Below are 24,404 nucleotides of genomic sequence, written 5' to 3'. Positions count from 1 at the left end.
ACTTGAAGGCGGATTTTTTTCAAAGAAATTTTGTTGGAAATAGCTCTTGACGCCAGATTCCGAGAATTTAGGGGCACCTGACTCCAACTCCGACTCCTGTACCCGACAATTAATCGGACTCCGACTTCCCGACTTCGACTCTGACTTCGTAGCTTTGGCAAAAATTTATACACGGAGGACAAATGACTGACACCGATTCTTGGATATTCGTCTCCGACTAATTTATCCCAAAATGAGATTGACTCCAACTACGACTCCGCAGCTATGGTTTTAACTGTGAAATAATTATTGTTGATATGACTTATTTTTATTTTAGCGCTAAAGTTGTAATTTAGGTATTCAGTCTTCGGCGAATAAATTCGAAGTCATTTATGTTTCACATAAAGATATGCGCATACGATTTTTTTTTTTTTTTTTTTTTTTGACAATGAAATGATTTCTTTAAGTTGACATTTTATTGTTTTTATTTATCTTGGTAAGTGCATTAATTCATTTAAAAAATTATTTTGGCAACAGGGGAAAAAGGAATGATTTTTTTTTTTTTGATATGATGTATTTATTTTAATGAGCTTATTAATTTGAATTATTATTTTTTCGTTTTGAAAGCTGTTTAGAATTTTTTTTAATGGAAAAAAGTGTATTTTTTCTTTTTTTTTACGTATTATATTTTATTCCTAGAAATTAGCTTAAAATATTGGAAAAATATGTTTAAAACAATTTGCGATTTTAGCTATTTTTGAGAATATTGATCAGGTACTAGAAAGTAGTATGGGTATACGGGAAAGTAGACTCGTATAGTTCTAGACGGAACTTCTTGTAATATGATTCAATAGTTTACTCTCTAAATATCACCAACAGTGTCCAAATTGAAACCAGGTTTTAAAAAAAAAAATTTAAAAAATCGCCAAACTTTTCATTAAGTTGGCGACAAAACTTGGCGACCAAAAGACTGACAATATATCGCCAAGTGTCCGCCAAATTATAACACCACGTGATTTTACATCGAAATTAACAATGATTTCCCCCAAAAAAGGGGCAAAAGACCCCCTTCGGAGCATACAAATGCAAACCAAAAAAGAAGGCGCACTACTATACCCCACTAGGAGACTACGTACCAAATTTCAACTTTCTAGGACATTCCGTTCTTGAATCATGCGACATACATACACACATACACACATACATACGTACATACAGACGTCACGAGAAAATTCGTCGTAATTAACTCGGGGATCGTCAAAATGGATATTTCAGGTGTCTGTACGTTCCTAGGCACATATCCACGTGTGGTCGGGTTGAAAAAGAAACTCAACATTCATTTGGGGGTGAGTAAAATGGAAATTAAGGCCGATTTTTGGGTGAAAATTTTTTCGCGAATACAATACTTCCTTTTTTGTAAAAGGAAGTAAAAAGTTGAAGGAAACTAATATGATAAAATTGAAAAAAAAAAGTTTTTTGAAGAAATATTAACTGAACATAGCTGACATTTAGTGCAAAAATAAAAATGAAAATACAAGTACTGTTGATCCGCTTTTTCCCAATCCAGGAAATTGAAGTTATTTTGAGTAAAACTAGTTTCTTTTTTGAGCGTTAATGAATTATGATATATAGTTTTGCTGAATTCAGAAAAATTTGGAAAATTTATACACAATAGATCATCGATACAACAGAGAGGTGCAGAAGAAGGATTTCCGATTGAAAATTTCCTCTCATAATGTAAAAGAAATAAGTTGACTAATGTGGAGCTAAAATTAGCTCTCACTGCAATGCCATTAGTCTGAAGAAAACATGAATTACCATTTTTGAAAAAGTTATTGAATATACAAAATTTAAAAAGACCTAGAAAAAAATTTTCATTAAAATCAAGGGAGTCCAAAATATCGGCCTAATTTTCGTATTAATTTTTTGAAAGCTTATAATAAGCTTGCCATTGAACTTGAATATTTTTTAAGAAAAATCTCCTATAGGTTTAATGCATTTCTTGAATACTGCCACCACTTTTTAATTGAATTGAAATCACAATTACGTGATATTATCAACACAGATTCTTCACACTTCCATCTCTATGCTGAAGAAAATAATACCATTAATGATTTTAAAAAAGCCTATGTCTTCACAGTTGTTGATCAAGCCAGTTCTAATTATTCTATCTGCTGCAAAAAATTATGTGCTAATATTTTGAAAAATGAACTTGAAAAAAACCACCACTTATAGTTTCCTCCAAACTTAATGAATCTTTTATCATCAAAAAATTCGTTGCTGCTTACAAAAAATTTTTTGAATTGTCACGTCTGAGTCTGTTAACTTACCTTACTTGTATGCAGTTCCAAAATTTCACAAAACACCTGTTGGGTTTCGTTTTATATGTTCTGCCACCAACACCATTGAAAAAAATCTGAGTGTAAAACTTGAACAATTTCTCAAAAAAATTCTGGAACAACTCAAACTTCAACAAAAGAATTGGTTTTGGATTGTTAATAACAGTGTAGAAGTGGTCAATTTACTGAATATGCTTGAAATAAATTACCTGAATAACTTTGATTTTGAAAAATTTTCACCAATATCCGACTCAATAAATTTTTTTCTTCTGTTTCAGAGCTTTTTAATTCGGTTAAAGACTGCCTTGATTTTAAGGGAAAATTTTTTTTAGGTCTTTTTAAACTCTGTATATTCATTAACTTTTTCAAAAAATGTAATTCATGTTTTCTTCAGATTAATGGCATTGCAATGGGAGCTAATTTTAGCTCCACATTAGCCAACTTATTTCTTTTATATTATGAGAGGAAATTTTCAATCGAAAACCCTTCTTCTGCATCTCTCTGTTGTAGATACATCGATGACCTATTGTGCATAAATTTTCCAAATTTTCGGAACTTAGCAAAATTATATATCATAATTCATTAACGCTCAAAAAAACTAATTTTACTCAAAATAACATCAATTTCCTGGATATTAACATACAAATTGATTCAAATTGTTACACTACATCTATATATATATAAAAATGGATGTATGTTTGTGGGTGTGTGGGTATGTGTGTATGTTCCTTATACAAATCCGCAGTTTTCGTCGGATTTCTTCCAAATTTGGCACAAAGGTAAATTGTTGCTCAGGAATTCATATAGGCGGGTTTTTGAAAATTTAAAAAGAACCAAAGAGGTTCAATTTCATATTTTTAGTCATAAAATTGCTATTTTCTGCACGAACGAATTTTTGTATAGTTATGAATTTAGTCTAAATGAAAAGCCTGTAAAAAACTACTCTAGAAGAAGTTTCTTCAGAGATTAACTTTAATCGTAAAATTTGTGAACATTGGTTCAAAGCAAATGCAAACGGTTATCAACATATAACCACCAGGAGCTATTTTAAATGCAATCAACACAAAACGTATCCTGAACGATAGCTGGCAGTGCTGTTTAGCACTGAGCGTTAAAGCATGTTTGGCGAGAAAGCGGTAGATATAAGAAATGATGCTGTGCATCGTTCCTTGAACTGCGACCTACGAAGCCAAGGGGTCCATTGATACTACTCATGGTTCTACGTAGTTTAAATGCTACCGTTAAATTATAATTCTTAAACATTGTGTAATTATGAAGTCCACAACAGTAAGGGTTGCGTGTAATTTTTGATCAGTGTTTTTCCCAATAATAGCAGAGAAAATACAAACATGAGTAAGGTAATAATATTACATTCAGTATTGACGTACAATCTTCGACTGTTTCAGCATTAAGACTACTTTTATTAAACCACATCTATTTCATCCTTACAACAGAAATTTAATTTAATGTTCTATGATCCTTATGAAACCAATTTGCAATATATAAATTTTCTTTATGCTATTCCTTGATTAACGCCAAATCTTTAAGTAATTCGGTTCAACTATAACCGATAACCTAATTCGATTTAATAGAAGTCGCTCCAGGCTGTCAAAGAACAAGGGTAAAAGTACTAATCTATCTATCTATATAAAAATGGATGTATGTGTGTTCCTAATACAAATCCACAGTTTTCGTCGGATTTCTTCCAAATTTAGCAGAAAGGTAAATTGTTAATCAGGAATTCATATAGGCAGGTTTTTTGAATTTTAAAAAGACCCAAGGTGGTCTAAATTCATATTCTGCGTCTTAAAATTGCTCTTTTGTACACGAACATATTTGTGTATAGTTATGAATTTAGTCTAAATGAAAAGCCCGTAAAAACTCCCCTTGATGAAGTTTCTTCAAAGATTAGCTACTATCGTTAAATTTAGAAACTTTGATTCCAAGCAAATAAAAATGGTTTGCAACTTATAACCACCAGGAAATATTTTAAATGCAATCAAAACTAAAGGTATTCTCAAAGTTGATCGTTAATGCCTATTCGCGACTAGCGTATAGTATGTTTGGCAAGAAAATCGAACGAAATCGAAATGCTGCTGTTTAGCGTTTTTTGAGTAGCTTCCTGCAAAGTTGGAATGCATTGCGATCTCCGACGGTTCTATTCCTTGCATGCTTTCTTTTGGTATTTCCGTTGCGGTAATGGTAAAACGAAATTATAGATCAGTATTTCCCACATGAGCAGCCCAGAAAATACCAAAAGCAGCTCGGTATCAATAATTCATTCATTATCCATGTACAAGCTTCAACAATTTAATGTTGGGTGATCATTAAAATCAATATGCATATGTTCTTTATACTATTCCATGATTTACGTCGGATCTTTACCTAATTCGGTTCAACTAAGTTTAATCGCTGAAGGCTAACAAAGAACAAGGGTATAAAATACTAATTTCGCAAATAAATTGCAAAATAACCATATTTGTGCGTAAGAATTAGTAGCGCATCTGGAATTTGTTTTTCAAGGGGGAGGGGGGATGGTCATGATATTTCTTACATACACATAAACTACCATACTAGGATTTCCAAAGCGTGCTAAAATTAAAGGTTGTGTACCTTTTTTACCCGCAAAACCACACGGAAATATGATTTGGTGGAATTCAAACAGTTTGGGAGGGTTGGAGTTTTTAAGTTTGGAAAAAATGCAAATAAATACTAATTTAAATGTAAACTTTTTTAAACTACAAAAAATTGCTATAATGCAAAAAATTGCTAATATATGAATGGAAAATTACCACTGTAATAGCTTAAAATCTCTTCAACAGTATAGGAATAAATTGAAACATTTTGTATCTCACGTGTAACCACAATGGACGATTAAGTGCTATAAATGTATTTGAGATGTAACTATTTTCGATATAGATAGCTTTATGTTACTTGCTCAATGTTGGTTTCACTCACAAATGAAATTCTTCTTGCTGCTGGGAGGTGGACTAAGAACAATATTTAGGAGAAAGTTTTGAATTAAATTTATGGATTAGAAAACTTTGAATCATTTAAGATTTAAATTTTTAGACTACGTTTCGAAACGCGAAATACATTTTGTTTGCTTTTAAGCTGTGGATAAGGGGAATAAAATATGCAACAAAATTCTGTAAAATAAAACTAAAGATTTGTCTATTATACAGTTGTAAGTACAAACAAGACATTTTTTTTTTTAAATTCCCGGCCTGAAAATAATTAAAAAACAAAATCTAACACGGATAGTGACCAAAATGCGCACGCTTACTTCTTTCTCTATAACGCAGTTTAATTGATGGTTTTTAAATAGTGCGTTCAATAAGTTCACGTGCACCCATTTCCATTTTTAATGTTTTACATAATTTAAAATGATGACTAATGTAGTCAGTAGACTCATTCCCACCTTTCACAACGACTGTGTCTCTATAAATTAAAATTTTAATGTTCTCTAAAGAATACTCTGTCTAAAGCAACAAACTTAAATACGTGCTCTCTCTACCTGCATCAGTGTGAGATATCATGTATAAGATTAACGGCAACTATTACGTTTTAAAATTTTGAACTAGAACTTAAATCTGGACAAATTTCAAATCGTTACAGGACATTAATATTATTGTCTAACTGTCATTTTTACCAATGAAAATAGAAATTTGACGTCAATATAAGAAAATAAAATGTAGCTGACGTGCGTCTTTTTAGGCATGTTACATTTATCCAATTTTACTCTATGGCATAGCACTAAATAACCTTGGCAAGAGCGATCAGACACATTTTGTAAAAAAATTTTATATCAAGAAAAAAACTTTTTTTTGCGAAATGTGCTTGCCTGAAAACATACAAAGTAACCTACCACTTGATACCTTCATTCGAAAAACACCGCCAAAAAATCCGAAAAACGGAGTGTTATCGTCTATTAACGACACTGACTAAATTCTTTTATTTTCTGTACGGTGGACAGTCTTTTTAGCTTTTGGACATTGACGATGATTTTAAATTAATCTGAAAATATTATGACTGTATCCAAGAAGACTATTTTGTATATATTTGTGCCTGATAATAGGTATTGACTTTTTTTTTAGGTAAGCTCACTACACTTTCTAAGGAAAAAATCAATGATTTATTTCCGAATAAAATGTACGTGAAAAGTGCTGTTGCATTTTTTTTTAAGTCTTGCGGAAAGCAAAACCTACAAAGGCAGCACAACGCTTTTCTTTCGAAGCATCACGTAAAAGGTTGTCCTACAAGATGTGCAAAAGATAGTCCAAATGATATGTTGCATTGAAAAGCACCCGGGCAACGCCGGGTAGTAAGCTAGTTATATGATAAAAAGCGTGAATTTAATTTCAAAGTTAACAGCTTACAAGATTTTTCTTCCTGTTTAAGTAAAAAGGTTTTTACTGGCATCATTGTTTCTCAAGCTATTAGAACAAAAAGAATTTGCAATACCATTTCCGCTTTTAATCAAGAACTTTATGTATACTCAAAAATATACTTTTTAATAACAGCTTCCCTAAAAGTCTGGTTGAAAACATTTGCTTAAGTATAGCCTTCGATTAACATTTCGCTTCTCTTGAAATTGTTTAACTGTGGTAAATGTGTGATACAACCGTGACAAACAATTTCTTTGGATTGCTGGTGTGGATGTTTTTTGCACGTGGGAAACAGACAATTCTCATGGACTATGGGTTGGTTTCTTTGGACACGGACTGGGTTTTAATTTGTTCTGATTTTAAAGTTGATAATTGGATTGAACCTTGATTTGCTGATTAATAGATTGGATTTGTTTCTACTTGGATCTTAAGGTAAGATGATCTTAGTTATTGGCAGGTACTGTCCCGTGGATGGCTAATTATTGGGACTTGTTTTTCCTAATTAGTCGAAGCGAAACCCTTGCTTTTAATTTTAAGTTTAAGTTCTTGTTTATTGTTTATAGTTTAACATGTGGTGCGTTTTGCCCAATGTTACTCTATATTACGTATACTGGAGCTTGAACACTCTCTTTTAGTTCGTAGTTAAAATTGTTTGGTCTTTTGACCTTATTTATTGAATCCTCCACGGCGAATGAGAGTTCTAGATTCATCCTTTGTCTTTTCCTATTAAAATTGCTGCTTATATTTTTAACTTTTCTCATCAGTATTTTAGTATAAGTTGTTTAAAACTTGTTATTTGGCTTGAATACCATATATATATATATGTATGTATGTATGTATGTATGTATGTATGTATGTATGTGTGTGTGTGTGTGTGTGTGTGTGTGTGTGTGTGTGTGTGTAACATCATTACCTTAATCAATAAAACTTTTGAAATGATAGGCAAATCTGAATATTTTTAAGAACCAAATGCTTTTTACAAAAATTTCATGACAGAAGAGACTGATTAACGAGTTCTGTAAATTAAGTTAGTTTTTTTTTTTTTTTCATTATCATTTAAAAGATACTGTTTACTTTATATCTACAAAATTTAAAGAAATATAGGTATTTAAAGAAATATCCTGAATAATACTTTCAGATCATTTAGGACATTGCTTTTCAGCCAGTGAGACTGTAATCCGCTGGAAAATCTGTAAGAAGTAAGCGGTCAAGTACTGTAATAATTTGTACATTGACTTATGGACTAGTATTGAAAAAGATCTCGCAGACATTGCTATGTGAAGCACCTTGTAAGGTTCACGATGGGTGGAAACGATTTTCCGAGCCTAACTTACCTGAAGAGCAAATACGAAAAAAAATCTTGACTTGGTTGAGAATGACTTGCTGCTGTATTTAATCAAACTGAATCTGAACATTAATGAACTTAGCAAGCAGAAACAAGCCCAGCGTTCCCGTTAATCACTTCCTGGGATTTTTTTCAGTTTTATGATTCTAGTTAGCAAAAAATGTCATTAAATTAAATTCTCTTCTTTTAATATACGTTACCTGTTTGTAATTAAAAAAGAGCTTGTCGTTAAACATTACTTTCTATACTAAATGTTGACGCACGTCTAGTACATACACGAAAACGGGTACGTGGATCCTTGTTTAGGTGATTCATACTTAACACGTGTTGCATGGATTTACGCAATCAACCAAGTTTTTTTTTCAGCAACCGTTAAATCAGTCAAATATATTGATAAGCAGTGGCAGAATCATATTTTGGGGTACATCCTGAACCAGGTGTTTATTAATTGACTTCATGTAAATGATGAGTTAGTTGCTAAAAAATTGTAACAAGTAAGTTAAGCAAGTACATTTTTTGCACTGCTTGCTATTTTACTTATTTATTTCATCATTTATTAATTTTGACTTATTAATTAGTATTTATCATACATAATATATATATATATATATATATATATATATATATAATTTCATATGTATAATTAAACAATTTCTTAAAATTATATTTTTTGATAATTAAGTCATAACTGGTGTAAAATGCTTGAAATTAGAGAAAAAAATATCAATGAGACTATTAAAAGTTGGTTATTAAAAGTTGCTTAGAGTATGCAATGAACTTTTTTTTTCACTGCGCACTGTGTAAAATGTAAGCTTTCTAGGTAAACTCGAGGCACGAAACGTAATCTAAATGGTACGATAATATGAAACGTTATGTTTTTGATATATAGTACTGCGCAGTAAGTGCAAATGGTTTCAACAATTACATAAATTACCGAAGCAATGAAAATGACAGCCTTAACAAGACACCGAGAAGATGAGTCCTCAATATGAAGTCCGAAGGCTTAAATGAAAAATTTATTGCACTATTAATGCAAAGATGGACTATCACCGAAAACATTCCGAAAGGGTTCCACTACAAACCGTCACAGCTCATTAAAGCAGCACTTCATGAACATGTTTCCCAATAACAGCTTAGAAAAGGAAGCAACCATACTGTGATATGTGTTGTAAATTTTGCACTAGAACTTAGAAAGCATGTTTTTGTTTTATTTATTCATTTATATTTATTTTTTATTCATTTATTTTATTTTTCTATCTATCTATTTATTTATTAATTTCATTTATTTATTTATTTATTTATTGCTTTTGGATTCCAAGTGCTTACATGAACTGAACGGAGAGCGTAAAAAAAGGCTTGTGCGCAGGAGAACTAAAAGCATTCAAGAAAAATTATCCTACTTTAAATATGAGTTACAAATAGTATATTCCAAGAACTATGGCAAATTCTTAATGAACCATCTTTGACTAAACACTCTAAATTTATACGACCAAATTGTAAATGTCAATCATACAAATCAAATAGTTTTAACTGTAAATAGAACATGAACACGTGTATAAGAAAAAGTTACGTAAACTATCAGTAAATTGAAAAAATATAAAGAAGTGCGCTTTAAATGGTTTGTTAATTTATGTATATTAATTTTCTGCAAAGGCATTTGTACAGATAAGTGTTGTAATTTAAACTCATCAGCCCTTTTATTAGGAGAAACTAAACAGAATTATATATAACCAGCTTTATACAAATATTTTTTCCATTTGTTACTAACCATTAGAAAACATCCCAATGGACATTATTTGTTTCCGCATAACGTCTGGCAAGTTTTTAGTTTACTATTTTTTCTTTAAATTATGTATTTTTTATTTGTAATTTTTCAAAGGTGTCCAACTGGATCAAACCTTACCACTTAAGGGAGTTTTTACCCATTACGAGGGAGGTTTTTACCAACTGAGATAAAAAGTGGAAAAAATGAATCTGAAATAATTACAGGTCTAATTAAATGCTATTTCAAGGCACCGGAAATAATTTCATCTAAGGAAATACCATGATTGTTAAATGAATTTAATTTGAATTAGTAGAGCTTATGATTGCAAGAAATTTCAAATTCAAATTTCGTTTTCAAAGCAACTCTTTCTCTGGCTCTACTGATCATTGGATGAGAGAGTTTAGTGACATCTGTTTGGAACACTGTTGCATCAACCTTTTTCGGGAAAAATAAAACTGAAGCTATATGCAACAGATCTTCTATAAAAATGTATAGAAAATTCATGCATATTTACTCTCATGGCTAGAACGGAAGGAAATTTAGTTGGTTAAAAAACTTTAATAAAAAAAACTCCAATTTCAATGACACAAAAGATCTTTGAAAGTCTGAAATAATCACTTTCATCACTTGAGAAAAGTAGAATTATTTCAGTTCAGATTCATTATGTGAAGATAAATCTAATCTTCACCCATTCATTTGTTTTCTGGTCTTTCTTTTATTGTTTTGATAATTTGCGTTCATCTTTTTCATATTGAGCCTCTTTTCGATATTAATTAGCTTTGGCTAGGGTATTTGTGAAAATAGTTAATTTCTTACGTTTTCCGACACATTTGCTCTTCTGGGTTTTTTATTAAAGTTCAAATTCTAAAAGATACTTCAGTTACAATAAAATAAAGACTAGTAAATAATTGTGGAAAGTAGAGATTAGTTGAGGATCTAAAAAAAAAAGTTTGAAAACAAACGGGAAAAGCAAGTTTCATCTGGGCTTGGTTTGTTTTGAATAATGCATTAACAGCACTGTAAAAAAAAAAAAATGCGTAACTTTACTCCATCAAATCGGTGGCAATATAGCTATCCCTACTGTTCTGGGAGTAACTTAACTAATATAACTGGTGTCAAGTTGCACATCGCTTGTGGAAAGTTACACACTGGTAATGTAACTATAGCGTAACGTCTCACTCATTTCAGCATAAGGTTGCACTAGAATTCTATGCATGCTTACTGAGAAATTCCTTGAAAGGTTACATATTAGCAAAAATTAAGCTCATTTTCTTGAACGGGTACTAAGTTTTAGTCGTAAGTGGACTTAGCCTTCAAGTTAACCATTCGATGGCTTAAGTTACCCCGACATATTAAATGATCAAGTTATAATTTCTGCCTATACCTTTTAAATTGAAATTACAAAAATAAATTAATAGGTTACAGTACTTGAAATTTCGTTATAACAGCATAAAAAAAAGAATCATCATAAAAACTCCATTTTTAATGCTCTTACTTTTAATTATTCGTTTATTAAATATTTGTCAAGTTCGTTTTTCTTCACAACCAATTTACACAAATTATTTATTTATTTTAGTATACAAACAAGACATATTTCATTTTTACAATAGAAACAGTTTATGATACTACTTTGGTACCATGCTACCATGTGATGCTCATCAGTTATAGAGAGTGTAGATTAAACTCCATTCTGGTCAAACCTCTCTAGTTTCACTATAGTTCTTTCAACTAATACTAAACAACATTGATCAAACTTCGATGTTGAACTTTTATGGTGTTCAATTTGATCTGATGTTGAATTGGTTTGAAAATCTCCACTCACAAACTGAATATAAGCACAACGATAATGAATTCGAGCTTCCGGCTGCTTTGTGAATGCCTCTATAAACTAAACATACAATGTTGACCAGTCAATTGTATCACTAAACAATCAAACGCTTAAACTATAAATGGTAAGCTTTGCGCTGATTGCACATTAGGATGGTTCAAAAAATACAGAAGAAAAAGTTCCTGGGGATATTAAATGTTTTTAAATTTGTGACATTTTCCATGCTACGGCGAATGTTAAATTGAGGGGTCATTGAGCACCCTCTTAAAATTTGAGTTAGAAGCTAAAACTTTTACAGCATAATACTATTAGTAAGTCTAAAAAAAATAAGGGGTGTCGTAGGCTCTAGCTGAATTTTTTTTTTTTTTTTTGAGCAACCCTACTGCAAATAGTAATGAATATAAAGCTATTATTTACAGTAGAAACGGAAATACTTTCTTCATCGCTAGGCTACTTATGAGCTATGCATCACAAATTGCTATATAAGGCAGTGAGAAGCAAAGGGATGTAAGTGGACACTTTCAAGTTTTGAGTAAAACGCGTTTAAAGATAACATCCTAGGTACGCTTTCATTGAATTTATTTTCTAAATCATGCTGTATAGCATCAACTACCAGGGCTACTAGTACTATCTCTTGCCCCAAGACAGAGGAGAGGTTCACCTATGTTTACTAGTAATTTCCAAATTTTTAATTTTGCCACTTACATCCCTTTGCTTCTCACTCCTCATATGTGATGTTTAGTTTTATTCTTTTGTCTTCCCTGTCTCTTCTCTCTGCTAATAATTTATGAGCATTTTTGGATTTTCTTCAGTTTTGAGCTTCTTGTTATATCTACTTACAAAGAGATTTGTCGATATTTTTCACGTTTTTTCCTTTCGTTTTTACCTTAAATAAAATGCTTTTTCATTCCAAAAAGCAAATACTTTTGTTTTCTAGCTGGAGATAAGTACTGTTAAAAAGCTTTTTTATCCTCTTGTTTATTGGTTTTTTAATGCATATTAACGAGTTTGATTGCTAGATAACAAAACTTAATCTCTGGAGAGTTTTTCCGTTGTCTCATTTATTTCTGTATACCAAAATATTTATGTAAATCAAATTATTTCCGTACATCCAAAGAGTCCCCCCCCCCCTCCCAAAAAAAAACAGAGCACAGACTTGAAACGTAAAGTGGCATGCAATTCTTTTAACGATCGAAAGGATTGAACCGATGAAATGCCACTTTATTAAAACCATTGTTCATTGAATTCTGAATTAAACGAAGGCGCTTAAGTGCCACGAATCATTTAACAACACGTTCCGGACCTCTTAACAATGGAAAATTTTGACACCATATCGACACCAACTACACTTTCCTGGACTTTCCCCCCACAGAATGCGAACTGTTGGGGTGCCTCAAGTTCCCGCCTTCACAACCTCTATTCTGATTTGTGTTGTTACCCCCAAACTTACATGAAAAGTGAATTTAGGTTTTGCTATTTCGTCGACAGCGCTACACGATCTAGTGGCAGCAGTTTTCAAAGATGTGATGTTTCTTCGTTTTCCATATGAGATGTGTTGTTATTACTTTTGAATGAGAATGAATCTTGGAAACTTCTTAATGCAGAAGTTTTTAACCGCTTTCTCAAAGTCGTGGATTATTTTTAAATGTATTTCTCCGAGAGCAGCTTAAAAGTATAGCGAAAAGTCCGAGAAATTTACTTTTGAAACTTAATACAGGAAGTGATTTGATCCTGGTTTTAAGAGATGGTGTTATTTTTGTATTGAGATTAAATTTCCCTTGAACAGTCTGAGAATTGCATTATTCAAGCGAGATTTAAATTTTGAATATAATACGTATCTACACAGAAAACAAGTTTATAAAAGTTTTTTCTTAAATGTTTTCAAATAATTTTACAATTATTTAACAAGTAGAAAAGAATTTTGATTTATATCAGATAGTTAAGCAATTTTTTTTTTTTTTAACTTTCTTTTATTTGTTTACTGATTAGTTTCCTAAAGAACAAATCTATATTGGCAGGTATACGACGGTCTAAGGCGTTTACCTTCTGGTTTCCTTTGATAAGTAATACATACCGTCTGACTTTTATTGGATTTGATATTTGATATTTTATTTTAGTGATTAGTTTTTAAAATAGTATCTTAAATCTGATAGACATATATGTACATTTTTCTAATTTTATCCTCATCATTTATTTTCATTACGTGTTCTGTAAGTTTCTCATAAGTAACAAACAAATAGGCATCTTGACTTGTTATATGGAATGTATTATTAGAAAAATAAAAATCATCAGTGCCTATTTTCTACATTTTTAACTTTATCTTCTTTTAATAGTTCATAGTGTATGCTTTTATTTTTTTAAATTTATGTTACGTCCAATAATATGTTTCTGTTTAAACAAACAAAGCGATGAACTTAAAAGAAAGCATAATTGTTTCAGTGACGTAGAGACGCAGTGCATAAAAAATTATCTGCCGAAATATTTCTACAAACTGATATGCATGGTACCTCAGCGTGGTTCGTAAATAGATTAATGTGAAAATAATACTCTTAAACGTAAATTACAATCATTGAAGTTGATGAATTTTTGTCAAAAAAAAAATCTATTATAGTTATTATTAGATTTTTTGAAAATGATTACTGTATTTACTGTTTCGTGATTCTAAGAAGCAAATCTATTTTAACTAAGAATCGATAGTCTTGTAAAGCGTTATTCATCTATGATTCAGACAAGTAGTGAGCAAAAAATAAATTTAGAGCTCAGCCCATCAATAAATGTTATAATGTCACTATAATCTGCTGTTTGTTTTTTCAAAGTAATTATATTCAGCTAAGTTTAAAATTGTTCTCGTGTATATTCATATTTATGAAGTTTTCAAATAGTAAATTGAAAAAAAAAATGTTTCTTTTTTTTTTTCAATATATCTTTTGATAAATTGAGTTCGATTTAAATGCAATATTGAATACACAAGTTAAAATAAACATAAGAGACGAATCAAAACTCAACACATCTACAGCTCCTCGCATAATATTTATTTTTAAAACCATTTTATTCCATAAAGCATTTCTCCGAGTATTTCAAATATTCAACTCAAAGCTTTATGTCTGCACTGCTGCTCTAAAAGAATTCATTGCCTGCAGCTCCAACGTTATCTTGAAACATGTCTATTTAAAAGCGAAATTTATACTCTAGTTAAAGTTTTAGATATACAGTAACATTAAATGCAATGAACATTAAGTGTTAAAAAAGAAAAAAGAAAATAATGAGAGAGATTTTTTTCTATCGTTAAGAATGAAATTTTTTTAAAGTATATATTAAATATGTAAGCAGGTACCACAAAGTCAAATTTCTTAAATCGTAGTTACTAATTTTTTCCTTTCTTAAGGGGAAAAAGGTTTTGAACTATTTTTTTTTTCTTTTGAAACATTACTTATAAAAGAAAAAATAATCTTTATCACCTCGAAGTTCAGTAAAAGTACTCTAGTTTTACACTAATGTAGTAAACAAAAGTAATAATTCAACAAACAGTTTTACATTACAGAATACTACTAAAACTCAAAAACAACATAACAATGCTTTATAAATTGCTTAGATACAGTAAATCTAAGTTACGTTACACCTCAGTGAGAGTTGAACCTAATTAATGATTAATTTAATCTTCGTATAATCAAACGTGATGCTGTTGGATCGCATTCATTATTCATGGTTAAAACGTGGGTTCAAAAATAGATTTTTTTTTAATAAAGCATTTATTTAAAAAATAAAAATAACAATAATAAATATTTTATTTATTTATCCACATACTTTTTTCGTATTTTTGAATTATAATTTTACCATTCCTCTCTTTCATTATTTATTTATTTTTGCTTATAACGCTCTGGCTTTCATATTTCTTGAGTTTCAAAATTTAAAACTTACTATGAATAATTAATGTGTTACGCTTTTTTTTCTGGCCAATGTTGCACTAAATAATTTGTTGGTATGTTGCACGAAAAACTACTGCAAATCGCAGGCTACAAAGAATGGTGCCTTCTTTTTTTAGTTTTATGCACATACGGAAGTAAGTACAGAAGCAGAGTAAAAGTATACACCAAATTCCTTTTGCCTGACTGAAGAAAAAATACGTAGTAACTCCAAACTGCGTAATGATACATTAATTGAAAGCATGTGCTATTTCATTGCAAGCATGTGCTAAACACAACAGGGAATTTGTCATTGAATTCAACTAGAATAACTTATGAAAACTCTGCTAAGTAGACAAATGCTTAGCGATTTCACCACAGCATTGCATTAATTCTTGTATGTACTGTACTAATAATCATTATCCACTATTAAAGTGATAAATATTTGTTTTAAATGTAAGATAACGTTTAATGAAAGCAGCTCAATTATTACGTAAGTAATAAGGCATGAAGCATCATTTTAGTGGGTAGTGTCGACACAAAACCACACCCTCTGTCATTCGTAACACACCATATGGGTTACTCTACTTAATTAATTACGGTAGTTTACAGACAACTACATCCATTATCCACGTATCTAACTAAAAAGAAACAGAATATGCAATTAGTAGGCATTATTCTTTTCTTTTTTTTTTTACACGTTCATGCTCGCAAATTGGGAAAAATGTATTTTTATTCTGAGAATGACAATGAGTTTAGGTCGGATGAAAGGGGATCAAACAGCTGTTCAGTTGAAGTCATCACCACTTGAACAATGGCAGAACCCAGTACAGGAAGTCGTAACAAGCGGACGGGGAAATCCCTACGGAGTCCTCAATGTTATTATTGCCACTGGTCGGGGATATTTATTCCTAAAATTAATTTATACCTCTCTTTCGCCTATAAATGGCGCTTGAAAGCAAATGATTTTTTTTTTTTTTTGATAGCTTCTGTTACAACTATGAATTCATTCTGAAGTATTTTTCCCTAAATGTATCCAAAAATTTATTTTTTAAAAAATCAAAAAAAAAAAAACATTTTTCCGTTTTACGATGAATTAAATATTATTCGCAAAATAGCTTGAGGATTGCGAATAAACAAAAGTGCGTATATTACAAGTCTTTCGTAATACTGTAATAATATGACTTGCATTTGAGTTATTTACACCATGTGTTGTGTACTTTGCTAATAAACATAGAATCATTCAGTATTTTCTTTATAGCAAATGATCTTATATAAAAATTAATAATAAACTCAAAACACTATAGGCATTCTCAGAAATTTTGAGGTGCAATTTCTCTTCTTTAAACAAAAAGACTTATATTTTGACAGTTGTATTATCTTTGTCTGTATAAACCTGAAGAAATACTCCTAATGTATTGCATAGTAATTCAAAACATAGAAATACTAGTTATTAAATACATCTTAAATAAATGATAACCCTGGCTAAAAGCAATCCAGTCATTTAGGGTAACTTTCAGCCAGATCAGGAATAGGATGCAAAATAAATTTCTCAAGAAAGAGGGCAACTTTAAAGCAGAAAAAAAATCGAAACGTTTTAAACTCACTCTTTTGTACATCTCAGAATAACAAGATTTCTATCATATATAAAAAAAAAACTGTATAGACTACTACAATGTAAGAATATCACTCGCAAGAACTTCAAAAATAGCTTCTGAACAGGATTTTAAGAGTTATTGAACGATGCAATCAGCTGTGTACAATATTGTCAACTTTTCTTTTTTGTATATATAAAAGAAGACTACTCAAACAAATTTCTTTTCATAACCTTGCCTTGAAGATTTTTAGGGCAAATTTACTAAAAACTGCGAAGAGGCGCAAATCCAACCATACTGGCTCTCAGTTCGTACTCGTCCAGAATAGTAGCTGAGAGCTTTATTATCTATGTCAAACACCAAGAGTGAAAAAAAAGTGTAACATACCTGTACCTTGACTTTTCAACGAAAGAATGCAAGGAATTTTAACTCTTGCATGATTTTTGAAAAACAATTTAAAATATGTTCTTTGGCTTTAAACTTCTTTTCAAATCATGGAAAAAATATCTTTAAAATCATAGTTTAATTTAGGTATGGTTTATGGTTAAATAACCATTTAGTAACATCGGACTCTGAAGAAACAAAAAATAATTTACCTCAATTGTCCCAAAACCCTGATAAAAATTCCAAAATGCCTTGCTATTTAAATAGCAATAAAAACTTTTTTTTCCATAAAATTAAAAGAAGTAGGCATTTTCAAGTGCAATAAACTATTAAAAATTTGCGAATGATGAAAAAATTAATGAAGGGCTTGGGGCAGAAATGTGACAAAGCCACAAGGAGTGACTTTTCGATCAATATTTTTGCTTCCCATAACCAAAATTGAAATAAACATGACATTTGATTAAGTCGTTGGAAAGAAACAGATCTAGTTTTAGTATTAAAGAGTTTATAGACTGTATAATACCTTTGAAAAATTCTACAAATATATTTTAGAAGTTGGCCTACTGAAAATTCATATGATGTGGCTTATCACAATCTTGCCTCGAGCCCTTCAAATCTATCATTTTCCCATCAGGTTGGTGCATTTACAAGTTCAGAATTGATTTAATAGCACCTTCAGTGAGTATTTTCTTGGTTATGGGCAACTACAGAGCTTCAGTTCGTTCTTAAAGTACTTTAGAAGCCAAAATTGCGAATGTTGCACACGGCGATACATTTAAGGGTTAAGAGGGAAATAAAAAAAACAAGGTGGCTCGGAAAGACACATAAAATTATATACATATGCTTAACTGTGCCTCATCTTCTTCGTTCTGAAGAAGAGAAATTATCGTTTTCGCAGCTATACTAATATTGCAGCACACCGCAATCTGGCTGACAATCACAGTCGCACAATCAGCAAAACGCCAAGCTTCAAACTCATCGGACGCAGCAAAATTCTAAATTTTTATGGGGAAAATGAATCGTCATAAACAACGAGAGCACTGAACAATACCCCACTGCAAAAAAAAATGAATAAATAAATATATTATATATATATATATATATATATATTAGGGTGGTCTTTATTTATATGGGAAAAAAAAAATTCGGAGTTCAACAAGTGACGTCTCCTAGTTTTGTGACACTATAATAAAAAGTAACGTGTGCAAAATTTGAACTCGATCGGTCAATAATAACACGTGCCCCTAGGCCGTTGAACTTTAACACTTTTGATAATTTTCCCACAAATCTTCCAAGTTTTTACTTCAGATCCAGTACGTTTCTCCTAGGTTTGCACAATATTTTTACAGTGAGGTAGCACTAAAATTAATCTTTTTAATTACTTTATATCATCTAAAGATTTTATGTTGAATAATAATGACATAAAATTTTAGAAACTTTCCTTAATCGTAGGCTTTTCTCAATGTATCTCGATAGAGTGTATTTTTTTCGATAGTCTTGGACGGTCTGTAAAATAAATTGCTTAGTGACTCATATTTGGTTAATTAGTTGTGAAATACTTCGCTTAATTGTGCACCTCTTTCAGTTGTATCATGAACAATTTTCAGTATTTTAACAATCTCTCTTCCCTTTAAATAGCTTCCTTCATTTTGCCGTGAATCAGGATCAAACAGGAAAAAATCTTTTAGTATTTGTAACTCATCAAATAGTTTTATTGACTCGTAATTGATTCTATAAAGAGGAAGATCTTTACTAAGAAAGTATTCCAACTCATCTACTGTTATCTGAAATTTGTTAAACAGTCATCAGACACGTCTTCCTTATCACAAGTATTTTTTGGACTAGTCTTTTCCTATCTTCAAAGTTAATTCCTTCATTCAATACGGACAAAGCTACTAGTTTATCCCCTAAATACCATAAGTGATTTATGAATTTTCCAATCACTGCTTCTGCCGCATGTTTGTCGTCATTTTGTACGCTGCTAGTTTTTCAGACATATTATATTATTCAAAAGAGCCTCGATTGGGTTGCTGCGAAAAACCATATTTTCATACAGCATTTCATTGTGAAACAGCTTCGTAAAATAGCATTGAAGGGCTTTCTTTTCATGTAAGGTCAGTTTAAATTGTTTCCTAAATATAAAAATTTTCAAACAAAAATTCCTTTTGCCACCTAGGTGGCTCAGGGATAAGCTCCAGGTTGCCGAAAACATATCCCTGTAGGAGGAAATTCAACAGGAAATATTATTACAAGTTATGAGAATTCTCTGTAATCTTTCTCAATTCCGCTTTTTACGAACAATTATATGTCATCAACTTCGCCCTTTAGAATTTAAGTGGTATGTGTACTTGATTGAAATGTTATAAGTTGTGAATGATGGAAATCGTTTCACGAAATTTTAAAGCGCTTAAATAATTGAATATCTGATCTAGAACTAAGAAAGTCAAGAACTTCTTTGTGGACGTTGCAGTACGATTTCAAGTGCATGATGATGGCAATCCAAATGTAAATATATCACAGTTCAGTTTTTGCTCTAAAAAATTGCATGCACAATTTATACCGTTGGTATTGCAAGTCGTTGTATCAAACATTATAGCTAAAACAGTTAGCAATAAAGAGTTATCATCTAAAATATCGTATACAACTGAAGAAATATCTAAAGAATTCCGAGTAGCTGTTCATTATTAGGATCTAAAGCTATCACGGTAATTCTGTCGGCGTTCTTTTTCCAGTTACATCTGGATGTAGCTTTGTATCCCAGTGAATAACTACAAAATCTAAATTTAAATTCATGAAATTTAATTTTACTTCTCGAAGATTTTCTTTTGCTCTCTTAAGGAAGGTACGATTGATCACTAGGTCATTTGGATTTAAATTGACTGCATCTATATACATAGACTGTAAATAAATGAACAACCTCTTTATCCCTAATATGGCATTTGGCTAACAGTGATGAAAGGCGAGCAAATATCAATAGTTGTCAAGCTTTTTTGCATTGTGGTAGACCAGCTGTAGAAAGCAAAAGTTCAACAGGTTAGGATAGAAACCCATTTTGGTTTCTAAATCTTGTGAATCGATACAATTTGATGATGATAAAGAACTATGTACTGAAATAGAAGAAAATTAATTTAAAGTATAGATTTCTACATTGTTCTGATCTGGATTTTTTTTTAATTTATATTTTAGCAATGGAAAATGCAGTATATTTTTATGTTAGGAGTAATCGAGGATTTTTCGAAATTTGAATTTTAAAAATTAAAAATTGCATAAGCATTTAGGTATGTTTATAACTAAAGAACTGGGAATTAAAATATAATTGCAATTACTTATATTTATAGCATTGAAACCTTGCTACTCTATTTGACACACCTATTACATGCACAGGGAATTTTGTAAATCAACACCCCCAAAGCCTGGAGGAGGCAATTTGTTGTTGTCAAAGATCGTTCATTAATGGCCTAGGCCATTTATTAATGACCTATAGAATCCCTTGTGTCCATCTTGATGGGAAGAAACGTTCCCCTGTCGCTTCGTTGGAACAAGTGCAGATGAGCGGTACGCTTGACCCACGGCCATTGGTGTACATTTTATTCTCTGTAACATGTTAAATTTTACAGAATGAAAGTGAGAGAATGGTCGGTCTGGAAGTAGTAGCACCTATTGAGGTTCAAAATTGCTTGAAATATAAAACGTTAGAATATTTTTACATAAAAATGAGAAAATCCGCAGTTTTTTCTTCGAAACTCAAAAATGGAGGCCCTAGGGGCACGTGTTAATATTCATGGATTGACTTAAAATTTTCCAAGGATCATTTATTTGTAAAATGGAACAAATTGAGGGGGCGTCGCGTAAAATATCAGCAACTTCAAAAATAAGGGCCACCCTAATATATATATATATACTAGCTGACCCAGCCACGCGTTGCTGTGGCAAAGAAGTTGGATTAAAATAAACTTGAACTCATAATTTTGATAAGATCTTCCCGTTTGAAGTTAGTCGTGTTTCTGGAACTTTAATGTAAACTTAGGAAGGGATACAAAAAAAAAGCTTAGCACCTTTCGGATTTATTAAGGAACTTCTATAAGCAGTAATGCAAACATAGCCAAAGCTTAGCCAGAACTGCAAGCAATTATCGAAAATTTTTACTCAGTAACGTTTCGGATTTGTTTTTTTTTTTTTTTACCGTGCAGGCTGAAGTTAGTACTTATTGAATTCAATAAGTACTAACTAAATTTTCTATGGAAAAAGCACTATACTTACGCTTAGTAAATTTTGTAAGTATAACTTCCGCAAAAGAAAAAGTAACTTGAAAGTGATAGTAAATATCGAAACTGATTGTAAAATAACCGAATGTAGAAACTAAGGGTAAAACACCATACACTTTTAGATTCTACACTACATTTTATTCACATTAGCTTTCTCTATAAATTGTAATCAATAACTTCTTTACAAAATACACTAACTTAATTAAAAACGTATAAAAATTAAATTTTTTCAATGAAGTAGATAACATTGACTTCGAACTATTGTTTCTATTATTTGAAAACTGAAAACTGTCTAAGCACTAAGTTGTGCACAATGTTCTTGATCAACCAGTCTTTTGCTAATACGAAAAGTATGATAACTTTCCACGTGTGAGTAGGCAATATTTCGTTGCCCATAAGAGAAATATTTATGTTTCAAGTACAAACCGAAAGAAGACATTTTTTGTTCTTTAAATCTATTTATGGTCTTTGCAAAAGCTAAACGAATCAAAAATTGAAGCCTTTCAAATGTGTTTGAAAATTATGACGCTAATAATGGATTACGTGGCAACACAAACATTTCTCATTTAAACTTTTCCGACAAATATTGTTGACTTTTAATGTAGAAACGTGTACCGTTGCGTAATTTAGGTGGGTTTAAATCGCGAAAAAGAATAAATTGTTGAGCCAATTTTCAACCGGAAATCGTGTAGACGCATTCCTGGTGTATCCAGGGAATTTAAAAATTCATTTGGAGTGTTTACTGCTTTGTTTTCATCGACAACTGTATAGGCTTGTTCAGCATCAATGGGGAGCTTTTTTTTTAAAAGCCGTCAGTAATGGCTCATTATTCGCAATAATTGTAGCTAAGACAGAGTCATTGCTCTGTTGTTATACGTTGCAAATCAGTGTTAACTAAGTCGGTGGTCCAACTATCAAGTGACGGCATATCATAATAACTAAGTGGCAAATTTGAAATTGAAACGAAAAAACCTTCAGTTAAAACTAAAGCTTCATATTCATCTCTGGTGTAAAATCTGGATTTGGACATTTGTGCGTTTGTTAAACTTTATGAAATACGTCTTCAAACGTGAAAGTAATATAGTTTCTCCTTAAAAAATAATGATTGTGTTGGATAGTATGTCGTCAAAATTGTTTTAAACAGTTGACGAATACTGTTTCTCCTTATGTAAACCTGCATTAGAAAGTGTCAACTCCCAATGACTTTGTGCTACCAATAAATACAATTTGCGACATGCATCAGGATATGTATTTGACAGTCGACAATTGACGATCCACAAATATTCCTGTCTGTTCGGGAATATTTACCGAAAACAAAACTGCTAAAAAACTAGCGCGATTACAGAGGCAATTATGATTTTTAAAAATTTAAATTTATCTGGAAATACTCTCAATTAGTTCACTTTTCGTCTCAACGGCAGTGCAGAAATTGTCCGGCTATTTGTTGTACTGTATATTTTGATACAGTTCAATTTCACCGTTTCCAATACTCAGCAGTTGCTTAGAAAATACTTGTGCGATTAGATTATTTTGCGTTTATACTCGCATGTTCATGGCCAATCGCATTATCTCGTCATTACGCTATAAAAAACGTTTTTTTAAACATGCGTTGATTTCATCGGAATAACTGGTAATGTCTGCCGGAAGTCCCCAGACAGTATTCAGACAATTTCGCCTAACAGTTTATCGTTGCCATTCAAATCTTGCATAATCCTATGATGTGCTTCGAATGAATGCTTTTACTCATGAGCCATAGTACACTTATTCCAAATTATAATTTCACTCTCTTGCAACACTACAGCCATACCACGTCTTTTTTTTTCTTTTTTGTACACATTGCGTTTTGTTTGTTATGAATATCTAATAGGCAACTTAAAAGCTAAATGTGCTGTTCGTGTACCATCTAAAAAAAGTAGCAGCAATGCCTGACGATGCAATTGTCACTGCAATTTTCTGTTGCGAATGTATCTTTGCAAGAATTAATGATATTAAAAATTTCCTGGGGAACAAAATAAAGAAAATAATTGTTTTCCGCTTAAATTCATTAACTTTCCTGAAATAAACCTGGAATATTTTTGAAGAATTCAGTAGTCTTCTTGGTTAAAAAGGCAGTTATGATTCTGGCACCTGCAGAGAAGCCTAACGCAGGATTAATATAATAGCCCGGAACCTTCCTGCTTTTCTAAGAAAGCTCTCAAAGCATTAATACACGCATTGCCAACGCGAAGACAGACTCTCAAGCAAGTAGCTCGAATGTAGTTCCTCTGCAACTCTTGCCAAGCTTCGTGATCCAGATAACTTTTCGCACTCATTGGGCATTGAGTCAATCTGGACAAACCGCAATCACTCCGAAACCGATACACCTATTAAATACGTTTAGTTAATCTTGATACTGGTGGAGAAAAATACTTTCCACAACGGTGTGAAATCTGCAATTTGTAGCAATTCAAGGAAACGTTTTGAAAAATATAGTTGATTTTCTCAGGAAGTAAATAATAACCTGTAATATCCCGAAACGTTATATGGAAAATCTAAGCAACATCTCTGAGTTTTTTTTATCATGGTGTTTTTAGCAGTAAGTCATACGATGTTAGGGTTATATCGATTTGGAACA

This window comes from Uloborus diversus, chromosome 3 (genome assembly GCF_026930045.1).
Source record: "Uloborus diversus isolate 005 chromosome 3, Udiv.v.3.1, whole genome shotgun sequence".
In the NCBI taxonomy this organism is placed as follows: domain Eukaryota; kingdom Metazoa; phylum Arthropoda; class Arachnida; order Araneae; family Uloboridae; genus Uloborus; species Uloborus diversus.
This window is presented reverse-complemented; position numbering follows the sequence as displayed.